At 47.3% G+C, this 24,510-nt stretch overlaps 1 long non-coding RNA gene across 2 annotated transcripts in view; it reads left to right on the top strand.

Annotated features, from left to right (window-relative positions):
- Positions 1-24,510, top strand: part of LOC138284373 (uncharacterized) — a 72,808-nt gene that overhangs the window by 919 nt on the left and 47,379 nt on the right. For both annotated transcript variants that reach the window (XR_011201387.1, XR_011201386.1), the window contains exon 2: positions 1,620-2,014. This is a non-coding gene — a long non-coding RNA (uncharacterized lncRNA). The remainder of the gene's footprint in view (positions 1-1,619; positions 2,015-24,510) is intronic.

Raw genomic sequence — 24,510 nt, 5'->3', positions numbered from 1 at the left:
ATTCCACTGAGGCAGTGATTCTCTCGGTGGTGGACGACCTTCGCGAGGCAGCTGATTGCGATAACACCCATCTAGTGCGTCGTTATCTCTCAGCGGCTTTTGACACAGTCGAGCATGATATTCTGATCGACCGGGTCGAAGCCGCAGGCCTCCAGGGTACAGCACTACACGTGGTCGTCCTTTTTGAATGACCGTTCACAAGCGGTCAGGCTCTCCCTCCACCTTCTGCTCTTTCAAGGTCAGTCTATCTTGTGATGTCCCTCAAGGATCCTCATTGTCCCCTCCCACCCACCTTTTCAATTTATACATTTGTCCGCTGGTGCATTCCTTGAATCAAAGGAAGGTCAAGGTTTACAACTACGCAGATGACTTGCAATTGACCTTCACCATTAATAACTCCCCGGAATTTGTAACCCCCTTCCAAAACACAGTGTTATTTATTTGTGACAGGATGAATGAAAATCATCTTAAACTCAATTCTGATAAGACGGAGATTGCCAAGAATAAATCTGTATTTTGGACGCCTATATTTTCCCCAGCAACTATGGGCTCTCCCCCTTTGCCCAATGAATCAGTGAAGAGCCTTGGAGTTCTGATGAATGCCAATCTGACCATGAAACCTCAGTTAGCGGTGGTCACTTCTTCATGCTTTTTACAACTCAGGAAAATCAGAAAGATCTGCAAACTTCTCTCCTTTGAGGCTCTTATGCAAATTGTCATTGCACTGGTCCTTTCTAGGCTAGATTATGGTAATTCCCTGTATCTGGGTCTTCCTAAGTGCCTAAACCGCAGACTCCAACGGGTTCAAAATCAAGCAGCTAGTCTGTTGTTCCATCAACTTGTAACTGTCACATCACCCCCCTACTGAGGAACTTACACTGGCTGCCGTAGAACAGCTTTCCATCTTTAAGGCAGTGTACTTCATTTTTAAATCACTTCAGACTCGCAGCCCCACGTTTGTCTTTGCCCATATACAAAATAATATCCCTATGGGCAACCTGAGTCTTCACATGCTAACCTTCTCACCATCTCTTCTTTTAAAAGAAAGACACTCTGTGGCTCCAGGTTTGCGGTAGTGGCTCCCCTCATCTGGAATGCTCTTCCTCTGGAAATTAGGTTTACCTCCTGTTATACTGCCTTAAAGCCGTGGTTCTTTGGACTGGCATATGACTAACAATTTGTTGCATGCTAGGTTTCAGTTACCTTCGCGCCATCAAACAGATCGGTGAACGTGTGCTCTAGAAATATTTGTAACAATACAATACTCAATGCGCTGTACACCAGGAAGTGCCCATTTTCAGGCACTGGAGTGAGACATATAGCCCTAAGAGGACAGAAAAAGTTTGTGCAGCATATACAATGCCCCAAGAACTCTCCCAAAACACATCAGAAGCACCTTCGCGTGACAGAGCATAAAAGAAGTGATTTTGAGTGGCAAAAGTACCTTGAAAAAGAACAAACAGACTCTATTGCCATCCCTGATATAGGTCGATCATCACAATAACCTGCCAAAATCTGCCAACATGGAGGGTCAGAAGTAAAGTTTAAAAAATCAGTATAAGCCTACATGGAAAATACATTCTCTCAATTTTTTACTTTTTTTTTTCCCCACTTCCCAGTGTGAAAATGTTGGCATGTATGGCGGTGGCAAAACATCATGACCATTGAATGGACCTTCTCAGGCTAAAGGCCCCACTGAACACACAAAGCCGCCTTTGGAAGGAAATAACAGACAAAATCCGTGCCCAATCAATATGGTTATGTGACATTTATGAAGTCAAAAAGGACCCAAACCTAGAAGCAATAGATATGTAAACTTGTTGCCAAGCACATAAGCATTCCTACTTGTGTCAGTGAAGTTCCACCTCAAGCCATGGAAAGAAAAAATATGACCATCGTCAACATGTCCAGAATGAAGACATCAGTGGAGGCCTAGCGTTTGGAGAACCCCAACATAAGAGACATGAGAGGAGCAATGATGGCGTGGATGTTCATATGCATCTGCATTGTGAAAGTGAGTGCCAGTCACAGAATTGTAAAATCAACCAAGTAAATGTGTGTGTAGTGAGCAACGTCTGGCAAACACGTTCACCAAAATGTAAAAAAAAAAAAACATTGAGTAACATTACAGCGCTCACCACCCCATTACCAATTGCAGACCTACCACCTCAATTTATAACAATGATGAAAAGATGAATGGCCTACAGAAACAACGTCTTCCCATAACATAGCATTGGTGGATACAAATCATGACATATCTGTTGTGATGAGTGAGGTTTCCATTGAACCAATATAGTCTAGTGAGCCAGCTACCATGACAATTCACTTTTTCCACCTGCCACATTAGTTTGAGGAACAGCCCGGCCATGAATGTATGTCAGTATGATGCATGTATTCACTTTCACAAAATGCATGATGACAGTGTACTGGATGTTATTTTATGTCCTATTCAGTTCTCTTTGTTGTTGTTGTTATTACCAAGGGTCATCTCAATCTGTGTTGTTTTCCCTTCCACAATTTGCTCATGCATTGGTATGCATCTCTTGATGGCAATTTTACAGAGCAAAACACATATTACTACAATGTAGTACACCTTATTAGCTGTGTAAGGTTTTGCAATTTTAGCACAAAGAAGGCAGCTAAGTCTCCCTTTTAGGAGATTAAAGGCAAGTTTTGTTGTATTCCTGGTCCACCAGTGTGCTTGGTTATATGCTTCCTTGTGGACATTGCTGGGTTCCCAAATAAGTATCATCAGCTAAGGCATAAGGGCATATCCAGCATCACCTGCAGGGGAGGACCGCATTGGTATGATCAGTACTTGCATAGTGCAATATGTGTACTGCAACAGACACATTGCAGTGGTGGTACATGTAGTGTTTTAAAAAGTTGAGTTGGCTGAGAATCGTCATCAATGTGAAGAGCAACCAATGTCATTTGTTACCATAGGGGCTAAAAACTTCCTAACTGTACTGATGACATTTATTGAATTTGGACTACAGCATCTGTAATGTAACATACACTTGATGAAGTATGTATTTGTCTGCTCCTCTCCTAGCAATCAAGTACAATGAGGGTGATATGTCACCTTAGTATGACTGTTGTTGCTCTTCCTCAGGATCATGGCATTGTGGTTTGACCCTAAAGACCTAGCACTGCAAATCAGTATACACAGGTTTGCATCACACACCATTTGCACTCTGATGATGTGCTGCATTTAGTAGTTGTGTGTAGGAAGTTGGCTCTGTATGTGCTATTTCAAAGTAAGGAATAGCATGCACAGAGTCCAAGGGTTCCCCTTAGAGGTAAAATAGTGGTAAAAATAGATAATACTAATGCTCTATTTTGTGGTAGTGTGGTCGAGCAGTAGGCTTATCCAAGGAGTAGTGTTAAGCATTTGTTGTACATACACATAGACAATAAATGAGGTACACACACTCAGAGACAAATCCAGCCAATAGGTTTTTGTATAGAAAAATATCTTTTCTTAGTTTATTTTAAGAACCACAGGTTCAAATTCTACATGTAATATCTTATTCGAAAGGTATTGCAGGTAAGTACTTTAGGAACTTCAAATCATAAAAATTGCATGTATACTTTTCAAGTTATTGACAAATAGCTGTTTTAAAAGTGGACACTTAGTGCAATTTTCACAGTTCCTGGGGGAGGTAAGTTTTTGTTAGTTTTACCAGGTAAGTAAGACACTTACAGGGTTCAGTTCTTGGTCCAAGGTAGCCCACCGTTGGGGGTTCAGAGCAACCCCAAAGTTACCACACCAGCAGCTCAGGGCCGGTCAGGTGCAGAGTTCAAAGTGGTGCCCAAAACGCATAGGCTAGAATGGAGAGAAGGGGGTGCCCCGGTTCCGGTCTGCTTGCAGGTAAGTACCCGCGTCTTCGGAGGGCAGACCAGAGGGGTTTTGTAGGGCACCGGGGGGGACACAAGCCCACACAGAAATTTCACCCTCAGCGGCGCGGGGGCGGCCGGGTGCAGTGTAGAAACAAGCGTCGGGTTCGCAATGTTAGTCTATGAGAGATCTCGGGATCTCTTCAGCGCTGCAGGCAGGCAAGGGGGGGGGTTCCTCGGGGAAACCTCCACTTGGGCAAGGGAGAGGGACTCCTGGGGGTCACTCCTCCAGTGAAAGTCCGGTCCTTCAGGTCCTGGGGGCTGCGGGTGCAGGGTCTCTCCCAGGTATCGGGACTTAGGATTCAAAGAGTCGCGGTCAGGGGAAGCCTCGGGATTCCCTCTGCAGGCGGCGCTGTGGGGGCTCAGGGGGGGACAGGTTTTTGTACTCACAGTCTTAGAGTAGTCCTGGGGTCCCTCCTGAGGTGTTGGATCGCCACCAGCCGAGTCGGGGTCGCCGGGTGCAGTGTTGCAAGTCTCACGCTTCTTGCGGGGAGCTTGCAGGGTTCTTTCAAAGCTGCTGGAAACAAAGTTGCAGCCTTTCTTGGAGCAGGTCCGCTGTCCTCGGGAGTTTCTTGTCTTTTCGAAGCAGGGGCAGTCCTCAGAGGATGTCGAGGTCGCTGGTCCCTTTGGAAGGCGTCGCTGGAGCAGGATCTTTGGAAGGCAGGAGACAGGCCGGTGAGTTTCTGGAGCCAAGGCAGTTGTCGTCTTCTGGTCTTCCTCTGCAGGGGTTTTCAGCTGGGCAGTCCTTCTTCTTGTAGTTGCAGGAATCTAATTTTCTAGGGTTCAGGGTAGCCCTTAAATACTAAATTTAAGGGCGTGTTTAGGTCTGGGGGGTTAGTAGCCAATGGCTACTAGCCCTGAGGGTGGGTACACCCTCTTTGTGCCTCCTCCCAAGGGGAGGGGGTCACAATCCTAACCCTATTGGGGGAATCCTCCATCTGCAAGATGGAGGATTTCTAAAAGTTAGAGTCACTTCAGCTCAGGACACCTTAGGGGCTGTCCTGACTGGCCATTGACTCCTCCTTGTTGCTTTCTTTGTTCCCTCCAGCCTTGCCGCCAAAAGTGGGGGCCGTGGCCGGAGGGGGCGGGCAACTCCACTAAGCTGGAGTGCCCTGCTGGGCTGTGACAAAGGGGTGAGCCTTTGAGGCTCACCGCCAGGTGTCACAGCTCCTGCCTGGGGGAGGTGTTAGCATCTCCACCCAGTGCAGGCTTTGTTACTGGCCTCAGAGTGACAAAGGCACTCTCCCCATGGGGCCAGCAACATGTCTCTAGTGTGGCAGGCTGCTGGAACCAGTCAGCCTACACAGATAGTTGGTTAAGTTTCAGGGGGCACCTCTAAGGTGCCCTCTGTGGTGTATTTTACAATAAAATGTACACTGGCTTCAGTGTGCATTTATTGTGCTGAGAAGTTTGATACCAAACTTCCCAGTTTTCAGTGTAGCCATTATGGTGCTGTGGAGTTCGTGTAAAACAGACTCCCAGACCATATACTCTTATGGCTACCCTGCACTTACAATGTCTAAGGTTTTGTTTAGACACTGTAGGGGCACAGTGCTCATGCACTGGTACCCTCACCTATGGTATAGTGCACCCTGCCTTAGGGCTGTAAGGCCTGCTAGAGGGGTGTCTTACCTATACTGCAGAGGCAGTGAGAGGCTGGCATGGCACCCTGAGGGGAGTGCCATGTCGACTTACTCATTTTGTTCTCACTAGCACACACAGGCTTGTAAGCAGTGTGTCTGTGCTGAGTGAGGGGTCTCTAGGGTGGCATAAGACATGCTGCAGCCCTTAGAGACCTTTCTTGGCATCAGGGCCCTTGGTACTAGAAGTACCAGTTACAAGGGACTTATCTGAATGCCAGGGTGTGCCAATTGTGGATACAATGGTACATTTTAGGTGAAGGAACACTGGTGCTGGGGCCTGGTTAGCAGGGTCCCAGCACACTTCTCAGTCAAGTCAGCATCAGTATCAGGCAAAAAGTGGGGGGTAACTGCAACAGGGAGCCATTTCTTTACACAAGCCCCCCCCCAGCCCACAGGCCAGGAGACTCAGCCCAAGCTGGGAGAGTCTTCCTAGTCTGTCAGGCGAGGAAGAGTAGGAGAAATAGGCTGGTTAGTTGCAGGGCCTACTCTGCCTTACATCCTTCTGTTCAGGTCATTCCCTTTGGGGAACTGACCCACTTCCACAGTGATAGGACCTAGTCTGAATTGCCTCTTGTCTGCCTCTTCAATGTCTCCACCCATTCTTTCTATTTTGGTCTTAGAGGTGTCCACCTCTGCTAACCTTATCTTGGCCAGGGTCACCCCTAGCTTACCCAGAGAGGTTACCCAGAGCTGGAGTAACCCCACCATGACCAATAGGGTCAGGGGGCCTAACTTGCTATTTGGCATGGGGTCAGACCACCATGCTAAGGATAGTGCAGCCATAAAGGCTAACACCCAGCAGAGGCCACTGACAGCTGTCAGTGCCCAGAACCACACCTTTAGCTCTTCACCTAAAAGGGAAGGGGCTAAGTTACAGGCTTCTTTGGGTTCAGGTTGCCTGTCTGCTGTATTGGAGTGGGGGGTTACCACATCTTGTAGTAAACACCCTTCTTCCACTCTTTCTTCTGTTAGCTGAGGAGCCACCCACTCAGGTTTAACAGTTGCCTGACTAGCCAGGACTTCTTGTGGGTCAGGTTGGACTTTATCAGGGCCATTTTTGGAGTTCTCCCCTACTGGAGCAGAATCTCCTTGGCTTGCTGTAACCTTGGCTAAAGGTTGTCCACCCTTCCTACTCTGTTTTCTTTTCTTCTTCTTCTGGGGCCTGCTTGCATTTACTGCAGAGGCAGGACTTCCAGAATCCTTGGGAGAGGACTGGCACTGAACCAGTTTCTCTCTTGGGCTCTGACTAACCTCTGGGTAGTCATTTCCAAGGAGACAATCAAGGGGGAGGTCTGTACTGACTACTACCCTTCTCCAGCTAAGAGTGCCACCCACTTCTATGGGCACTAAAGCCACAGGCCTCTTAGTGACCCTGTCTAGGCTAACTCTTACCCTGGCAGTCTCACCTGGGATGTACTGGTTTGAGAGCACCAGCCTGTCATGCACAATAGTGTGACTGGCACAAGTGTCTCTCAGGGCAGTGGTTGGGATTCCATTCACCAGTAGGTGGTGGAAGTGTCTACTTCCCTCTGGAATCTCCAACTCACCTGTTGGGCCCTGTTTCCAGTTGAAGGCTAGGAAGACCTCCTCATCTGAGGAGTCATCTCCCATGGCTACACTGGTTACCCCTGGAATTTTGTTCTGGGGTTTGTTTTTGGGACAAGAAGTGTCCTTGGTGTGGTGCCCAGACTGTTTACAGTTGTGGCACCATGCCTTAGTGGCATCCCAGTTCTTACCCTGGTACCCACCTTTGTTTTGGGTTGTGTCTTGGGGCCCACCCACCTGTTCTGGTTTTTGGGGGCCTACAGAGGACTCTTTTTCTTTGTTTCTAGTGTCACCCACTTTCTCCTGGGGAGTTTTTGTAACCCCTTTCTTTTGGTCACCCCCAGTGGAAGTTTTGGTTACCCTAGACTTGACCCAGTGGTCTGCCTTCTTTCCCAATTCTTGGGGAGAAATTGGACCTAGGTCGACCAGATACTGATGCAACTTTTCATTGAAGCAGTTACTTAAAATGTGTTCTTTCATAAACAAATTATAAAGCCCAACATAGTCACACACTTCATTTCCAGTTAACCAACCATCCAGTGTTTTTACTGAGTAGTCTACAAAATCAACCCAGGTCTGGCTCGAGGATTTTTGAGCCCCCCTGAATCTAATTCTATACTCCTCAGTGGAGAATCCAAAGCCCTCAATCAGGGTACCCTTCATGAGGTCATAAGATTCTGCATCTTTTCCAGAGAGTGTGAGGAGTCTATCCCTACACTTTCCAGTGAACATTTCCCAAAGGAGAGCACCCCAGTGAGATCTGTTCACTTTTCTGGTTACACAAGCCCTCTCAAAAGCTGTGAACCATTTGGTGATGTCATCACCAGCTTCATATTTTGTTACAATCCCTTTGGGGATTTTTAGGATGTCAGGAGAATCTCTGACCCTATTTAAGTTGCTGCCACCATCGATGGGACCTAGGCCCATCTCTTTTCTTTCCCTTTCTATGGCTAGGAGCTGCTTTTCCAAAGCCAATCTTTTGACCATCCTGGCTAACAGGGGGTCATCTTCACTGAGAGCATCCTCAGTGATTTCAGAAATGCTGGACCCTCCTGTGAGGGAAGCAACATTTCTGACTATCATTTTTGGAGACAGGGCTTGAGAGGCCCTGGTCTCCCTATTTAGGACTGGAAGGGGGGAATTGCCCTCCAAGTCACTAATTTCTTCCTCTGTGAGGTCATCATCAGAGGGGTTGGCTTTTTCAAACTCTGCCAACAGCTCCTGGAGCTGAATTTTGGTAGGTCTGGAGCCAATGGTTATTTTTTTGATATTACAGAGAGACCTTAGCTCCCTCATCTTAAGATGGAGGTAAGGTGTGGTGTCGAGTTCCACCACATTCATCTCTGTATCAGACATTATTTTGCTAAAAGTTGGAAGACTTTTTAAAGAATCTAAAACTGTTTCTAGAATCTAATTTCAAACTTTTAACAAACTTTTAAACTCTAAAAGACAATGCTAAACAGGGACTTAACACACAAGGCCCTAGCAGGACTTTTAAGAATTTAGAAAAATTTTAAATTGCAAAAATGAATTTCTAATGACAATTTTGGAATTTGTCGTGTGATCAGGTATTGGCTGAGTAGTCCAGCAAATGCAAAGTCTTGTACCCCACCGCTGATCCACCAATGTAGGAAGTTGGCTCTGTATGTGCTATTTCAAAGTAAGGAATAGCATGCACAGAGTCCAAGGGTTCCCCTTAGAGGTAAAATAGTGGTAAAAATAGATAATACTAATGCTCTATTTTGTGGTAGTGTGGTCGAGCAGTAGGCTTATCCAAGGAGTAGTGTTAAGCATTTGTTGTACATACACATAGACAATAAATGAGGTACACACACTCAGAGACAAATCCAGCCAATAGGTTTTTGTATAGAAAAATATCTTTTCTTAGTTTATTTTAAGAACCACAGGTTCAAATTCTACATGTAATATCTTATTCGAAAGGTATTGCAGGTAAGTACTTTAGGAACTTCAAATCATAAAAATTGCATGTATACTTTTCAAGTTATTGACAAATAGCTGTTTTAAAAGTGGACACTTAGTGCAATTTTCACAGTTCCTGGGGGAGGTAAGTTTTTGTTAGTTTTACCAGGTAAGTAAGACACTTACAGGGTTCAGTTCTTGGTCCAAGGTAGCCCACCGTTGGGGGTTCAGAGCAACCCCAAAGTTACCACACCAGCAGCTCAGGGCCGGTCAGGTGCAGAGTTCAAAGTGGTGCCCAAAACGCATAGGCTAGAATGGAGAGAAGGGGGTGCCCCGGTTCCGGTCTGCTTGCAGGTAAGTACCCGCGTCTTCGGAGGGCAGACCAGAGGGGTTTTGTAGGGCACCGGGGGGGACACAAGCCCACACAGAAATTTCACCCTCAGCGGCGCGGGGGCGGCCGGGTGCAGTGTAGAAACAAGCGTCGGGTTCGCAATGTTAGTCTATGAGAGATCTCGGGATCTCTTCAGCGCTGCAGGCAGGCAAGGGGGGGGTTCCTCGGGGAAACCTCCACTTGGGCAAGGGAGAGGGACTCCTGGGGGTCACTCCTCCAGTGAAAGTCCGGTCCTTCAGGTCCTGGGGGCTGCGGGTGCAGGGTCTCTCCCAGGTATCGGGACTTAGGATTCAAAGAGTCGCGGTCAGGGGGATCCTCGGGATTCCCTCTGCAGGCGGCGCTGTGGGGGCTCAGGGGGGACAGGTTTTTGTACTCACAGTCTTAGAGTAGTCCTGGGGTCCCTCCTGAGGTGTTGGATCGCCACCAGCCGAGTCGGGGTCGCCGGGTGCAGTGTTGCAAGTCTCACGCTTCTTGCGGGGAGCTTGCAGGGTTCTTTCAAAGCTGCTGGAAACAAAGTTGCAGCCTTTCTTGGAGCAGGTCCGCTGTCCTCGGGAGTTTCTTGTCTTTTCGAAGCAGGGGCAGTCCTCAGAGGATGTCGAGGTCGCTGGTCCCTTTGGAAGGCGTCGCTGGAGCAGGATCTTTGGAAGGCAGGAGACAGGCCGGTGAGTTTCTGGAGCCAAGGCAGTTGTCGTCTTCTGGTCTTCCTCTGCAGGGGTTTTCAGCTGGGCAGTCCTTCTTCTTGTAGTTGCAGGAATCTAATTTTCTAGGGTTCAGGGTAGCCCTTAAATACTAAATTTAAGGGCGTGTTTAGGTCTGGGGGGTTAGTAGCCAATGGCTACTAGCCCTGAGGGTGGGTACACCCTCTTTGTGCCTCCTCCCAAGGGGAGGGGGTCACAATCCTAACCCTATTGGGGGAATCCTCCATCTGCAAGATGGAGGATTTCTAAAAGTTAGAGTCACTTCAGCTCAGGACACCTTAGGGGCTGTCCTGACTGGCCAGTGACTCCTCCTTGTTGCTTTCTTTGTTCCCTCCAGCCTTGCCGCCAAAAGTGGGGGCCGTGGCCGGAGGGGGCGGGCAACTCCACTAAGCTGGAGTGCCCTGCTGGGCTGTGACAAAGGGGTGAGCCTTTGAGGCTCACCGCCAGGTGTCACAGCTCCTGCCTGGGGGAGGTGTTAGCATCTCCACCCAGTGCAGGCTTTGTTACTGGCCTCAGAGTGACAAAGGCACTCTCCCCATGGGGCCAGCAACATGTCTCTAGTGTGGCAGGCTGCTGGAACCAGTCAGCCTACACAGATAGTTGGTTAAGTTTCAGGGGGCACCTCTAAGGTGCCCTCTGTGGTGTATTTTACAATAAAATGTACACTGGCTTCAGTGTGCATTTATTGTGCTGAGAAGTTTGATACCAAACTTCCCAGTTTTCAGTGTAGCCATTATGGTGCTGTGGAGTTCGTGTAAAACAGACTCCCAGACCATATACTCTTATGGCTACCCTGCACTTACAATGTCTAAGGTTTTGTTTAGATACTGTAGGGGCACAGTGCTCATGCACTGGTACCCTCACCTATGGTATAGTGCACCCTGCCTTAGGGCTGTAAGGCCTGCTAGAGGGGTGTCTTACCTATACTGCATAGGCAGTGAGAGGCTGGCATGGCACCCTGAGGGGAGTGCCATGTCGACTTACTCATTTTGTTCTCACTAGCACACACAGGCTTGTAAGCAGTGTGTCTGTGCTGAGTGAGGGGTCTCTAGGGTGGCATAAGACATGCTGCAGCCCTTAGAGACCTTTCTTGGCATCAGGGCCCTTGGTACTAGAAGTACCAGTTACAAGGGACTTATCTGAATGCCAGGGTGTGCCAATTGTGGATACAATGGTACATTTTAGGTGAAGGAACACTGGTGCTGGGGCCTGGTTAGCAGGGTCCCAGCACACTTCTCAGTCAAGTCAGCATCAGTATCAGGCAAAAAGTGGGGGGTAACTGCAACAGGGAGCCATTTCTTTACATTGTGGTACACTTGTTCCCATCTACTTGGGCCTTCCAAGGGTGTATGGCTGCAGGCAACTGACCCTGGGACAATTGGAAATCCTACAGTAGCACAAAACCTTGCTTTGCCAGCATTAGTTGTGTGGGCGTCCATGAGGAATTGTATGCTGACCGCTCACTCTGAACAAAGAACCCATCGCCTAGAAATGTGTTTAGCTGAAGGTGGGCAGTGAAATGTTTGTGCCAATCATACTGCCCACCATGTGGTGCCTGGTGGAAAGAATTATAGTAATACTACCTTGTTCAGGAGGGATAATAACAGTGGAGACCCTGACTCTGGGATTCAGAGTATCTGTAACGATGCAAGTATGTTTTCTATGGTGCCCATGTCAAGCATGTGTGTTCTCAGGATCTCAGGCTAACTCATGTTTGTAGGTTCCAGTCTTACTTTGTCTATCCTGACTCTCACCCTCCTTTGCTGCTCTCTTTAAGGTCATGAATTAGTGGCTGGTTCCTATCCTCATTCTAGATGGCATGTTGTAGCAGAACATGAATCTGCTTAGCATTATGTAGTGTTCTAGTAGCCCTGCATTTGTGGTGGTATACTGCAGAATGGAAGTTTGAGCTACTGCAGTTCACCTGTGAATGCATAACCTAGATATGACTATTTATGTAGATCTGTCACCTTGTATAGGGGTATGTAATTTGTTCTCAACTCATACAGTGCATGTACTGTGTTGTTGTGCTTTTTTCACATCTTTCTTAGTTTTTAGAGTTTTTCTATCATTCCCTACACAGTTAGGAACGTTTACCACTTACTTTTAACTGGGGACATTTTTATCTGGTATTTCTGAATGTTTTTCAATGACTTCGTATACAAGTAAACTTGTTTACCACATTATTATTCACACCAGGTAAATATTGCATGCAATAAGGCATGCAGACATGCAATACATATTGCATTCTGTTTTAAACTTGTTCTATCTGTTTTAAACCCATGACCAGTCAATGCAAGCTGTAATTGCCAAAACCACCAATTCATAGTTATAGCTCCTTGCAAGAGCTAAAAGACATATGTCAAATCAGATAACTACAAAGAAGACTTTTAGTATTGTATTGTAGCATTTATATAGTGCTTCATGTTCCACTGTCGGAAAGCAAAACACAATTTCGGACAGGTAGCACTCTACACAGTGGGATTGTGCGTTGTTGTCAAAATGCTGCATTTGCAGCGACCTAGGTGGCAAGCCTTTTGGTGTTGTGCTTGACTGCCCAGATAGGTGCTCTTATCTTGTGGCACATGGTTCGAAGTGTGAAGGAAACTTTTTGAAACATAGGTGTTAGAAGTGGGGTCTCTAGTTGGCAGAGGTATTCGCCTTTGTCCAAGTAGGGACTACAATCCTAGTCAGAGTAAGTCACACAAAATCCAAATTATCCTGTGCCCACCCTCTGGTAGCTTGCCACTGAGAAGTCTGGCTTAATTTAGGAGGCAATGTGTAAAGTATTTGTGCACTAAATCATACAGTAACACAGTAAAAACACCACACAGGTTCAGAAAAATATAAGATATTTATCTAGTTAAATTAAGGTCAAAACCATATACATTCAATAAGCACTTTTGCAAGTTTAAAAATAGTCTTAAATCTTAAATATCAACAGTTGTCTCTTGGTTTCACAAAGTACCCGGGTTGCGTCAAAAATAACACACATGGAAACCGCAGAGGAGGAGATGCGTGGAAAAATAGGGTGTGCGTTGGATTTTCCGGCATGGCACAGACAATGTGTTGTTTCTTACCACGCTGCAAGGGGCTTTGCCTCAATTTCTGGCAAGAAGGCTTGGTTCCTCACTGCGGTGCAGGGATCTTTTTGATGCCCAGGGACAATGCGTGGAAATCCTGGATGTGCGGGACGAAGTCACAGTCGTTGTGTCGATCTAGTAAGTGATGTGTCAAATTTTCTGTCATATGGCAGGCGCTGCGTCAATTCTTCACCTAGGAAGTCGGGCTGCTTCGTTCTGGTTCGGCTGTGTGTCGATCCGGTAGACTGTGTGTTGAATTTCTGGCCGCAAGGCAGGCGCTGTGTCGATTCTTCACTCGGGAAGTCAGGCTGCGTCGTCCTGGTTCAGCTGTGTGGCGATTTTTCTCATCGCAAGGCAAGCTGCGTGTCATTTCCTGCAGACTGTGCAGCGATTTTCAGAGCACAAGGAGTTCCTTGAAGAGATGAAGTCTTTTTGGCTCTGAGACTTCAGAAAACAGGAGGCAAGCTCAATCCAAGCCCTTGGAGAGCACTTCTCAGCAAAGTTAGAGGTCAGCAGGGCAACAGCAGGGGAGCAGTCCTTGTCAGCAAAGCAGTCCAGATGAGTCCTTTGGGCAGCCAGGCAGTTCCTCTTGACAGGTTGCAGGTTCAGGTCCAGAAGTGTCTGAGTTGGTGGGGTCAGAGACCCATTTTATGTACCCAAAATTGCCTTTGAAGTGGGGGGGACTTTAAAGAGTGTTTTTGATGTGCACAAGGTCCCCTTTCAGTACAGGTCTGTCTGCCAGGGTCCCAGTAGGGGTTTTTGCAGTCCATTGTGCGAGGACAGGCCACTAGCCTTTGAAATTTAAGTGTCAGGCCCTCTACCCTCCGAACCCAGGAAGACCCGTTCAGTGTGCAGATGAGTGCAAGTGTGACTGAGTATCCTCTCTTTGTGGTTGTCTTGGTGAAATGCATAAGGGAGTTGTCAACCAGCCCAGACGTGGATGGAGACAGGCTGTGAGGCACCAATGGATTTCAAGTGCAGAGAAATGCTCCCTTTCTAAAATTGGCATTTCTAAAAGAGTAATATAAAATCCAGCCTCACCAATAAGCAGGATGCTCTACTACCATTCTGACCATAGTAAATATGAGCTAGTTACCCCTTTCTGATCAGAATCTGTCACTCAAACAGTATATGAGGGTAGCCCAATCGCCATCCTATGAAATGAGCAGGCATCTCAGTAGTGGAAAATTAATTTAGGAGCTTTCCACTACCAGGACATATAAAAAACATGTACATGTCCTGCCTTTTACCTACATAGCACCCTGCCGTTTGGGTTACCTAGGGCCTACCTTCTATGTAGAAAAAGGGGAGTTTAAGGCTTGGCAAGTTCTTTTAACTGCCAACTCGAACTGGCAGTGAAACTGCACACAAAGGCCTTGCAATGGCAGGCCTGAGACATGGTTAAGGGGCTACTTATGTGGGTGGCACAACTAGTGCTACAGGGCCACTAGTAATATTCAATTCTATGTCAGGACCGGAGGCTCCGAATATGCTTGTTCCAAACAGCAGCCAATCATATAACAGTAAACAAAAAACTTTAATACCCATAGTAATGTCACATGGTCCGATAGTAGCTCAGGACCTATACACATAAAAGCCATGACCTTGACAGTCACTCCCTCTTTCTTTGCTGCTCTGCAGCAGATAAGTACTTCTCATATTTCCTTGCTATTTATATGCGTTTTGACATTGTGCAGGATCTTTATTACTGTAATTTGTTTAGCGCTTTCAGCGCGCGCATGTGTGTGTCCTAGTTACTCATGCTGTATGGTCGAATTTGTTTTCTGTTGAGCAGGAGCGGACTACGCGCTGATCACGTAGTCCCTTTTCTATTTCGGTGATCACGTTGTGTCGCGCGTGCGAACCAGCTTTTTTCCCTTTCAGGGAGAGCCGACTCGCGTCTGCGACACAACAGTCCTTGCTGCCTCTTCATTGTGGCCCCATACAGTGCTCCCCTGACGCCCTACATCTGTGCTTAGGGTTGTACAAATTCGCATAGGCTCTGCCAAGAGTGCCTTTTTTACCCAGGCTGCACCCTCCACACTCTAATTGGAAACGTGTTGTTTGGTCTGGCAGGAGTTTTTTGCACTCCCCCCTTTGAACTCCTGAATGAAATTACTTTGTAGAGAGAATTATTCTTGTTTCAGGAGAATGGCCCAATGGCAGGGTGAAAAATCAGGTTATTATCCTGAAGATAATTTTGACCTGCTGGAAATGAATCTGGTCGAAGCCCTTGACACTAGAGTACAGCAATAGTACTCTAGTAACACTAGGGTGTTAATGACGCCCTAGTGAAGGGGTTAGGTCCTTTTTCGGGTCAGTTGCTTGATTACGCTCGTAATCAAGGTTGGATGTCGGGGCTCCCTGCCCCTTCTGATCATCCTAAACCCAAGGATAAGGGGAATCAGAGTGCTTCCACAACCCCTTCTGATCAGGCTGCTGCCTTTGAGAAATTACGCCGCAAGACAACCGCCAAACACAATTATTGCAATAAAACAGATGCTGACACTCTTTCGTCCTCTAATAACAACGCCTCTTCTGACTCAGAGAATTCAGATGTGCCAGGGCCCAGCAAAAAATCCATAAGACATGCGTCTCCTCCCAAGGTTCTAGATTTTGACCCCACTAATATAGTTCATCCTAGGGCATCTAACTGGGTTACTCCTCTGGAGTACAATCCCATTTGCGTAAAAGTTTCGACAAAGAGGTTCGTGTTCGTCTTCGAGCCGAATGTCCCAGACCTGATTTAGACGGAAAAGTGGCTGACACACCTGAAGTGGATCCCACTATGGTGACGTTTATGAAAAAAAATTCTAAGGACCCAAAAAAGGGTTTAGATAGAGCGTGGCGTAATTGTCAGGATAAACTTTTGGATATGTCTGGCCCACTCACTAAAATTCTTGAGTAAGCCTTCCACTCTAAGGCATCTGGTATGGCGGTAGACACTGATATACTTATTGGATGGGCACAGAGAGCTATTTACCAACTGGGCAATACTAACTGTGCTATTTCTACCGAGCACAGACAGACTTTTTTGATGCACATTGACCCTAAACTCAATGATCTGGCTACTTCCGAAGCAGGTCCAGCGGCGAATGGCATGTTATTTGGAACACCTTTTTGTTAAGGAACTTTCTAGATTTTGCTCTACCTATTCTTCTCTCGACAAAGCCCAGATTTCCCTCAAAAAGGTCTTTAAGCGCGGCCTTTTTCTCAGGGCGGGTCGTTACGGAGGGCGTATGCCTGGCCGAGGAGCCTTCTCGAGCCCTCAAGTTTACTACCCCAGAGGTAGAGGAGGCTGGTATGGAGAACCTGCGGAGACCACCTTCTACCCCACCCGTTCTCGTGGCGGGCGTGCCAGATTCTGGAGGGGTCCCAGAAGGGGACAACAAGGTGCAATCCAGGATGCAGGATATTCTGGTAAGTGTTATTCCCTCTTCTCAAGTGACTTTGGGGGGCAGGGGCAGTTCATTCCTTCACAATTGGAAACTGATTTCGAGAGATCGTTGGGTTCTCCAAACAGTGAAGGGTTTCAGACTGGAGTTTTTCAGTACCTTGAAGCAACTTCATCCCCCGCACCAATGTATTTTTCCCTAGCAGATCTGCCACTATAGATCTAGAAGTCCAATCTCTGTTGGACAAAGGAGCTGTGGAGTTTTCGTCCCCTCATCCAAGAGGTTTCATCAGCCCTAATTTTCTGGTGGACAAGAAAGGGGGAGGTCACCGCCTTGTTTTAAATCTCAAAGAGTTCAATGGCTGGATTTTATACAGACACTTCAAAATGGAAGGGATTCATATGTTGAGAGACATTCTGTTGGAAGGGAATTGGATGGTTCGTCTAGATCTGAAAGACGCTTATCTGTCAATTCCGATTTTTGCACCTCACAGACGATTCTTGCAGTTTCTGTGGATGGGTCATTGTCTAGAGTTCAAAGCTCTTCCACTCGGCCTGTCATCTGACCCTTGGTGCTTCACAAAACTGTTGAGACCAGTAGTAGAGCCACTTAGTGCCAAAGGGGTTCGATTGATAATCTATCTAGACGACATCTTGCTGATGGCTCAGGACCCTCTGACTCTCTGGAGTCATTTGTCGTGGACTATTCAGCTGTTGCAGGATCTGGGATTCATCATCAATGTGCAGAAGTCATTGTTGAATCCCTCTCAGTTGATAGATTTTCTGGGTTTTCAAATAGATTCAGTGCGAGCCCAGCTCATTCTTCCCTTTCCCAAGATTTATAATATCAAACAGGAGTTGAGGTCAGCTTTAGCAAAACAGACAGTGTCATTGAGGGCCACAGCCAGGATAGTGGGGCTTCTGTCCTCTTTAATTCAAGCCATTTTTCCGGCTCCCCTTCAATACCGGGCTCTTCAGATGTTAAAAATTCAACATCTGTGCCAGGGCCTTTCCTACTCAGAACAGATCCCGTTAACCAAGTTGGTTCGATTGGAAATTCTTTGGTGGTTGAACCATATGGAGGCCTGAAACGTCAGAGCCATATTCGGTTCTCTCCCAGACGTAATAATAGAATCGGATGCCAGCCAGTGGGGCTGGGGGGCACGTTGTGGTCCGATTATGACGGGAGGTCGCTGGTCTCAGGCGGAGCTGAGTTTTCACATCAATTGTCTGGAACTATTAGCGGGTTCCTTTGCCATAAGGAGTCTCTCTCCCCTACAGGTGTATTGTTGTATCTTACTGAGGATGGACAACATATCTGCAGTGAGATATGTCAACAAGATGGGGGGGACTCAGTCTAAAATGTTGGCGGAAATAGCAAAGGAATTTGGGCATTACTGCCTTCTTCACCGATTGAGTGTCACCGCAGTGTATCTCCCGGGGACCCAGAACACAATTGCGGACTGGCACTCCAGATATTTGAGGGATGTCAGCGATTGGAGGTTGAATCAGGGTCTTTTTCACCAGATTATTCTGGAACTGGGTCCCTGCGACATAGATCTTTTTGCCTCACGCCTCAATTGCCAGATTCCGGTTTTCTTCAGCTGCCGTCCAGATCCGATGGCACTGGCGACAGGTGCCTTTCTTCAGGATTGGAGCCAGTTTCGGGGATATGCCTTTCCACCATTTGTGATGATTCCCAGGGTGTTCGCACAGGTGAGAAGACAGAAAGTAGAGATTGTGCTTCTAACCCCTCTATGAAGGGCTCAACCTTAGTTCCCTGTAGCCCTGCAGTTAGCTTGCTCTCCTCCTCTTCTCATTCTGCCTCGTCGGAGTCCGGAGGGGCTTCAACATCCCTTGGTTCTGTCGAACCAACTTTAGCTGATGGTTTGAACGGTTTCAGGGCAAGATGGAGTTCCCCAGGCATTTCGCAACAAGCTGCAGATTTCATCAAGCAAGCCTGGTCTTCAGGCACCCATAAACGGTATGCTTCAGCCTGGCGGAGATGGGCCAGTTGGTGTGATAGACGAAGTATTGATCCCATGGGGTCGGATGTTGATAGGATTGTGAACTTTCTGGCAGAACTTGCGAGTTCTGGTCTTGCCTATCGTACCTTGAATAATTTTAGGTCAGCTATTTCTGCAGGTCATTCTCAGGTAGAAAGCAAACCAGTAGGGGAGCATCCTCTTATCTGTAAGGTGATGAAAGGGATTCGTATGACGTCTCCTCCTCAATCTAGATATACTTCTCTTTGGGATGTTGATGTAATTTAACATTTTTTGGACAAATGGCCTTCCAACCGTTATTTGCCTAGGAAACAAATTTCGGCAAAATTAACCATGTTACTTTGCCTTATTTCTTGTAAGCGTGTTTCAGACGTTAGAGCTTTGGATTTAGCAGGCAGAATGTATTCGCCAGACGGAGTTACATTTAATATTACCAGAAGAACAAAGATCAATTGCAGGTTGGTAACATATCCTAGTTTTCCCGATAATCAACGTTTGTGTGTTGTTCAATGTTTGAAGGATTATGAAGTTGCTACTGTTGACATTAGACAAGATGATAAAGGTCAATTGTTAATTTCTTTGCAAAAATCTTTTAAACCTGTCTCTGCTTATATGATTGGCTGCTGTTTGGAACAGTAAAAGAAAGAGAAAGCATAATCCCCGCCTCCGTGTCCTTATTAGAATTGAAAATTCTTGACGCGTAAGCTAGAAAAACTTTTATTTACAGGCCCTGGGCACACATTTAGTGCACTTTACTAGGGACTCACAAGTAAATCATATATGTCATTTGGGAATGAACCAATGTTACCATGTTTAAAGAAAGAGCATATGCACTTTAGCACTGGTTAGCAGTGGTAAAGTGCACTGAGTCCTAAAACCAGCAAAAACAGTGTCAGCAAAGTGGAGGGAGGCAGGCAAAAAGTTGTGGGATTACCACCCTAAGGCTTTCAGATCTAACACCTGCCAATACTTCCAAGTATAGGCAGTGGGTCACAATCAATGGGCAACGGGTGCAGGCTCGGGGTGACACAGGAGCCAGCATGACTACTGTTAGGGGTCAGCTGGTGTCAGCAGAGAAGGTCCTTCCAAATACATTCCACCAAGTCATTTGGATTGTGGTCTTCACAAGGGTGTATACCTCTGCCAACTAGAGACCCCATTTCTAACATCATTGGTTAGCAGTGAGGATAGGACTTGTGTTTGTGCAGTAACATACCCACAGTTAAAGGTCAACTTGATTTCTTTCTGTTTTTGCTGCAATTCTTTTTCCTGCTTGATATTTTAACCTAATCCTTAAACAACGTGTCTCTGGTTGGGTTTCACGGAGGAGCTGGGGAGTTTGACCTAGCCAAGCTGGAGACATATACTGTTAACCAGCTGAAAGGGTTCTGCAAAGGGATGGGACTACCTACGCGGGGATCGTCCAAGGCTGGAGGAGCACCAAAAAGTGCTAAGGGCCTGGGCAGAAGCCCGTTCACAAGAGAATGTTGAACTGGGAGAGCAAGAGGAGTGCCCTCCAGAGGATTTGCCACTAGCTATGGGGGATGTCACACCTGAAATCGTGCCCCCGCTAAACCAGGGAGCAGTGTCTCTTGTCATGGCCTGACCGCAGAGGAAAGTAGGGATGAGGGAGAATTTCAACTGCAATTGGCAAGGTTAAACATGGAGGCAGCGTAGAGGAAGGCTGAGAGAGAAGCCGAACAAGCTAAGGCTGCAGCTGAGAGAGCCTTAGCTGAAAAGAAACGAAAGGATGGGTGTGGGTCAGTAAATAAATGATTATATGAGGTTGTATAATTTGATCCTGAGAGAGCATATGCTCAGTGTTTGCTTTACAGAATTGCACATGCACTTGATTGACAGTAAACTGACTGGATCCGAGGCCGTTTACTGAGGACCAGTAAACGGGCTAGTACCAGAGTGTCTAAAAAGATTTCTGGGGGAGAAACCTGCAAAGGTGGTCAAGATTCCCATCAGAAGAAAAAGGGGGAGAAAAACTATAAATAAGGAGTTCTCAAAAGGCCCCCAAAAAAATTCTCAGGAGAGTTGGTAGTAACCAGCCCAAACCTGATTCTGAAAAGAAGCCGGGGTTCTTTGATGAGAAGAAAAGGGGGGGTTGTACCCCAATGCTTCGAGTGCACCAAGTATGGTCACTACAAGGGTGACTCCAAGTGTCCAAAGAAGGCACAGCCCCTTATTGGAGGTCAGACACCTGGGTTGGCTAGCGTAGCACTCAGGGAAGCGGTAGTCCCCGATAGCTTTGGGGGCAGATAGAAGTAACCCCTGGTGTCCCTTGGAGATGAGAAACTGGTGCCAAAAGACCACATACCTTCAAATACTTCCAAGTATAGGCAGTGGGTCACCATTAATGGGCAAAGGGTGGACGCTCTGCGTGACACAGGAGCCATCATGACTACTGTCAGGGGTCAGCTGGTGTCAACCGAGCAGGTCATCCCCAATACATTCCACCAGGTCATAGTCGCTGACAATCGTGACAGTCACCTACTGGTGGCTCTGGTTCCCTTTGAGTGGGTGGAGGGTCTCTGGTAATCTGAAAGTAGCTTTGAGTCCTGCCATGCCTGTAGATTGTCTGTTAGGCAACGACCTTGAGCACACTACCTGTAAAGTAGGTAGAGCTCAGGTCTCACCTGCAGATGTTAGGTTTGCCTGAGTGGGCCTGCATGACCACAAGGTCCATGACTGCCCAATGGGTATTTTTACTTGTGTGGGATTCCCAAAGGAGATTGTGTCTGACAGTGGCACAAACTTCAAGTCTGCGTACATGAAGTCCATTTGGGATACGTGTAGGGTGACCTACTGGTTCACCACCCCTTACCATCCTCAATCCAATGGTCTTGTGGAATGGTTCAACAAGACCCTGAAAGGCATGATCACAGGCCTACCTGAGGCCATGAGGCGTAATTGGGACGTCCTCTTGCCATGCCTTCTCTTTGCTTATAGGGAGGTGCCCCACAAAGGGGTGGGGTTCAGCCCCTTTGAACTTCTCTATGAGTACCCTGTCAGGGGACCCTTTAGCATAGTGAAAGAGAGGTGGGAGAAAGCTCCAAGTACCCCTCCCCCCCCAGGATGTTGTCAGTTACATGCTGGCCCTCTGCAACCAAATGCAACTCTTCTGGAAGCAGGCCAAGAACAACCTCAAGGCCAGTCAGGAGGTGGTGAAGCAATGGTATGACCAGAAGGCCACCCTGGTAGAATTCTCACCTGGAGGCAAAGTATGGGTCATGGAGCCAGTAGAGCCTAGAGCTTTTCAGGACCGCTGGACTGGCTCATTCGAGATCAAGGAGCAGAAGGGGCGGGGGGTACTTACTTAGTGGACCTCAAGTCCTCTATAGCCCCCCTAAGGGTGCACCATCAGAACTGACTGAAGCCTTATTATGAGAGGTCTGAAGTCAGCATGCTTCTGGTGACGCATGAGGGTATGGAAGAGGAGAGTGAGCCTCGCCTGACCTCCTCTCTGCCATGGAAGGTGATGGGTCAGTGGAGGGTGTCAATCTCTCTGACTTCCTGACCCTAGATCAGAGAAGAGACTACTACCAATTATTGGAACAGTTCTCTTCCCTGTTTTCCCTCACCCCTGGACTCACATAATTGTGTGTCCATGATATTCACACAGGAGACAGTCCCCCTGTAAAGAACAACATTTACAGAGTGTCAGGTAAGGTGAAGACCAGCATCAAGGAGGAAGGTGCCAAGATGCTGGCTCTTAGGGAAGTCAAGCAGTTCCTGGTCCAGCCCAGTGGTGTTGGTTCCCAAGGCTGCCGCTCCTGGTGCCAAACCAGAGCTTAGGTTCTGTGTGTACTACAGGGGTCTCAACTCTGTCACAAAGACAGATGCTCCCCCCATCTCCCGAGCTGATGAGCTCGTAGACATGCAAGGCGCTGCCAAGTTCCTCTGATCTCACGTCAGGGTACTGGCAGATCACCTTGACTGAGGAGGCTAAAGAGAGATCCACTTTTTCTACTCTTGAGGGTCATTACCAGTTTAGAGTAATGCCCATTTGGACTGAAAAATGCCCCCGCTACCTTCCAACGGTTGGTTAACGGGGTCCTAGCTGGCAAGGATGCGTTCTGCGCAGCCTGTCTAGATGACATTGCGGTCTATAGTTCCAGCTGGGAGGAACACTTGCTCCACTTCAAGGAGGTGCTTTAGGCCCTGCAAGAGGTAGGCTTGACCATCAAGGCCAGTAAGTATCAGATTGGGCAGGGTTCCGTGGTGTACTTGGGACGCCTAGTAGGTGGTGGCGAGGTGCAGCCCCTCCAGGCCAAGATTAAAACAATCAAGGCCTGGCAACACTTAGAACTCACAGGTGAGAGCCTTCTTGGGTTTCACTGGGTATTACCGCAGATTTGTTAAGGGCTATGGCACCATAGTGGCCCCCTTAACAGAACTCGCATCCAAAAAGCAACCTAGGTTGGTGAATTGGACAGAGGCTTGTCAGAAAGCCTTTGACTCCCTGAAGGAAGCCATGTAAACAGCACCCGTGCTCAAGGCCCATGACTACTCCAAATAATTAATTGTGCAGACAGAGGCTTCAGAGCATGGCATAAGGGTGGTCCTAATACAGCTGAATGAGGAGGGCCTAGAGCAACTGTTAGTCTTAATTAGCAGAAGACTATTACCACAGGAACAGAGGTGGAGTACTATTGAAAGAGAAGCATCTGCTGTGGTCTGGGCACTGAAGAAGGTGAGACCATACCTGTTTGGGACTCACTTCCGAGCTCAGACAGACAACAGGCCCCTCAGATGGCTCATGCAGATGAGGGGTGAAAATCCTAAAGTCTTGAGGTGGTCTATTTCCCTGCAGGGGATGGACTTTACAGTGGAGCATCATCCGGGGACTGACCACACCAATGCTGATGGTCTCTCTAGATACTTACGCCTTAGCGTTGAGAGCTCCCAAGGGGTTGGGTATCTCTCCCAACTTTCAGCTGGGGGAGTCACATGTTAGACCTGACAACCTTCGGATGGTTATCCCCCAACTTTTTGCCTGCCTCCCTCCACTTTTCTGGCATTGTTTTTGATGGTTTTAGGACTCTGTGCATTTCACCACTGCTAACCAGTTCTAAAGTGCCCATGTTCTCTCCCTTAAAACATGGTAACATTGGTTCATACCCAATAGCCATATTTGATCTACTGGTACATCCCTATAAAGTGCACTACATGTGTACAAGGAACTGTAGATTGAATGTTACTAGTGGGCCTGCAGCACTCGTTGTGCCACCCAAATAAGTTGCCCCTTAACCATGTCTCAGGCCTGCCATTGCAAGGCCTGTGTGTGTGCAGTTTCACTGCCACTTCGAATTGACATTTAAAAGTACTTGCCAAGCCTTAAACTCCCCAATTGTTACATATGTCACCCCTGAGGTAGATCCTAGGTAACCCATAGGGCAGGGTACTATGTAGGTAAAAGGTAGGACATGTACATGTGTGTTTTATATGTCCTGGTAGTGGAAAACTCCTAAATTAATTTTTCACTACTGTGAGGCCCGTTCCTTTCATTCCTTTCATAGGATAGCATATACTGTTTGAGTGGTAGATTCGGATCAGCAAGGGGTAACCAGGTCATATTTAGTATGGCCAGAATGGGAATAGAAAATCCTGCTTATTGGTGAGGTTGGATTTTATATTACTCTTTTAGAAATGCCACTTTTAGAAAGTGAGCATTTCTCTACACTTAAAATCCATATGTGCCTTACAGTCTTCAGTCCAAGTCTGAGCTGGGCAGGTTGACAATTCCCTTGTGCATTTCACCCAGACAACCACAAATACAGGATACTCAGTCACACCTGCAGTCATCTGCATACTGAATGGGTCTTCCTGGGCTGGAAGGTTGGAGGGGCCAGACACTTACATTTCAAAGGCTAGATGCCTGCCCTCACACAATGGACTGCCAGACCCCCTTACGGACCTGT

This window comes from Pleurodeles waltl, chromosome 3_1 (assembly GCF_031143425.1).
Source record: "Pleurodeles waltl isolate 20211129_DDA chromosome 3_1, aPleWal1.hap1.20221129, whole genome shotgun sequence".
Classification (NCBI taxonomy): Eukaryota; Metazoa; Chordata; class Amphibia; order Caudata; family Salamandridae; genus Pleurodeles; species Pleurodeles waltl.
The sequence above is the reverse complement of the archived record's forward strand: the minus strand, read 5'-3'. Positions and strand labels throughout refer to the sequence as shown.